Source organism: Lynx canadensis, chromosome D1 (assembly GCF_007474595.2).
Source record: "Lynx canadensis isolate LIC74 chromosome D1, mLynCan4.pri.v2, whole genome shotgun sequence".
Lineage (NCBI taxonomy): Eukaryota > Metazoa > Chordata > Mammalia > Carnivora > Felidae > Lynx > Lynx canadensis.
The window spans coordinates 23,918,144-23,921,201 of NC_044312.2; positions in this window are offsets into that span (position 1 = coordinate 23,918,144).

Below are 3,058 nucleotides of genomic sequence, written 5' to 3' on the forward strand. Positions count from 1 at the left end.
TGCCATACGGGTGGACGGCGGGTAGTCCATAAATATTTCTTAAATTAAAAAGCCACTTATTTAGCAAACACTTATCTGGCATCTACTATGTGCTAGGTAACGCCTTCAAATATTAGTTCATTTACTATCTGAGATAGATACCAGCATTACTTTCATTTTACGGAAGACAAAATTGTTGCAAAGAGAGGGTAGAGAACAAGGTCACAGACCTAAGAAATGGTAGAGCTTGGAGACGAGTCAAACAACTTGGCTCTAGCTTCTGTCCTCTTCCCATTGCACGCTCCTCCATCCATGCATAATATAGCAAGCTTTCTCCATTCGAGAGTCAAGAAGAGTATCTCATTATATTTTGTAAAATGTACCAGCAACCTGGCAGAATTGAAATTCCAGATACAAACTCTTCGGACGACCGTGCAGTAAAAGAAGTAGAATGGCACTCAGGGTAGTGATTAGAGCCTTAGTCATTTAACCTTCTCTGTCTCATCATTGACTTCAGCCTAGACTAGACAAGGCCTCCCAGGAAGTGTGCAAAGCTCCCAGAACCCTGATCAATGGCCCAGGAGGGTCTACAGGGAGAACATTATAGAAATACCCGAAGAAGTCACGTAAAAGAAGGGAAAAGCGTCTCAGAAATGTGCTGGGATATGGGCAGGAAATAATTTGGAAGAAATCATTAAGGATAGAGTGTAAAACAGCGCTGTGGGTTAAAACTCCTAAATATTGAGGTCACAAATTTCTTTTTACCAACCTATCCTCTCAATGATTTTGGAGCTACTATTATATGAAGAAAGAGCAAAAGTAATTAACTTCAGTATTTCTCACGGCCCATAAGAAAATACAGCAGGGAACTTGGGCAAGCATCCCATCGTCAAGTGCTACGAACTCAGAAGGAAATAGGGCAGTTGGTTTCATGGAGACCAACACAGTTTCATTGGAAGGAGGTTTAATTTAGAGGTAGGAACTGACCGGTACAAAGCTTCATCCCACACGGAAGTGCTTTGTATGAAGTTTTAGTTGCTGCACTTGGCTATCAGTTTCCACAGACAGACAATAAAAACACCAGAGTGTTGAATATTAGCCCTCTTGCTTTGTTATTGCTTTCTATCATCTAAAACACTCGGTGCTAATTTCTAACATTCAACATTTATGGACTTCCAGGAACTCATAAATGTCACATCAGGCTGCCTCTTGGTGAATTTTTAATCAAGGGGGAGAATTTCAGCTACAAATAGACCAAGAATCAGGAGGCCCAATATTGATCGGTCAAAGTGGCACTTATGAACTTGAGGTTGAAGTAGTTTGGATAAAAGGATGCTGGGCTTTCGATGGCCTCAGAGCCATCTTCGTCTATCAAGTCCAGGTGAATATCAGATCCCCCAAGGCTAACTGAATAGCCGCAAATAATCTGAAGTCTACTGAATGCCTGTGCCAGTAGCTATAATCGTGAGAAAGAAAAGCTGAAACTCTGGCCCAGGCCAAGATATCATCTCAGCCAGAATCCTATAGATGTCACGCTCCAGCACCAACGCAGATTGTACCATTCTTCCCCACTTAGGGCAGAATTTCTCCATAGGTGGAATGGGCCAAGGCCAAGATACTCTGGTTATTCTGCTCTGTGAAGGGTCTGGCCCTTTCGTCTGAGGCCTTGAATCGTCCTCGAAGAGACACAGAGCAACGCTTGTTATGTCAGAGATCACTCAGCCCGGTGAATGATGTCTCTCACCAATGCCAAGCCATGAATCATTGGTCTGTGGTATTGTAAAATTAACATGCGCCACTATAAATAACTCATCTGTAATGGGCTGTCATTGATGGCTTTTTGGAAAGGTTTGACTCAGGAATAAGGGTTTTAATGACTGTAATTGAAATTAGATGAAAAGCATCAGTATTGGGCTTTTTTCTGACCCATGTGAGGACAAATTCCATCATATGTCAAAACAATTATGCTGTGTCAAACCTGAGGGACACAAGGCCCTGGCGCCTCTCCTCCAGCGTCTTCTGCCAGCGGTCCCTTGGTGAGTGACGAGGCACACGCGGAGCTCCTCAGTGCTGTTCCTTTACAAAGAGACTTAACAGAGCCAGGCAGCGTGGGAGGACCAACCCCCACCCCAACTCCCAGAGTAGAGCTATTACTAGCTGGAAGAGTCACTATTCTTAATAACAAGGCCCTTCCTTTGTGTAGCGGAATATGGTTTACAAAGCTCTTTCATGGCCATTATCTCATTTCCTTCTTACCAAGGCCCTGGGAGGGAGGTCAGATGTTATTACTATTACCATCCTCGGGTGTCTGCGAAGACGGCGGCCCAGAGAGCTCATGACTTGCCCAAGGTCACACAGCTAGTAGGTGATGAAGCAGAAACCGGGAACCTCTGATCCAAGGCACGTCCACACTCTGGGGCCCCCTAACCACGGCCTTAGTGGTTGGTAGCAATTACCTCCCTCCTCCCGTCTGACCAGCGTGCTTCTGGCTTCTGAGAAGTACTTGACCACAAGTCACCCCAACAGGTCTTGCTTTTCCATCATTAACAGGAAAATCAGGACAGCTGAGGACCAGCGCAGAAATGTAGTGTGTTTTTTACCGACAGACTTGGATTCCGAACGGCTTTTTCCAGTACGGTTTGAGTTAGGAGTGGAGGTTCCAAGCAAGTTAGCGAAGAAGTTTTGAAGCAGGCTGGATGGTGCTTCAGTACTCTTTTTTCATTTTGCTTCTGCTATAATACAGAGCTTCAAGAGTTGCATTTCAGGTGATGCTGGGAGTTAGGGGTTTCAGGCTTTCACAAGGAAAAGCCCTCAGATCAGAGCTCAAGACCCAGACGGATGCTCATTGTCTAAAGTCTGGTCACCTCTTGGTTCCCTGAAACCAGATGCAGCTCCACATAAAGATTCCATGGTCCCCAACACGTGTCCAACGAAGGAGGGGCTCCGAAGCCGCTGCCAGACCCTTCGGCCTCGCGCTGGCTGTCGCCAGTCGTGCTCTCAGGAGGCAGAAAACCTCAGAAGCGGTAGAGACCATATGCTTCAGCCCTTCTCTTCTGGCCCTGTAGGCCCCAGACAATTA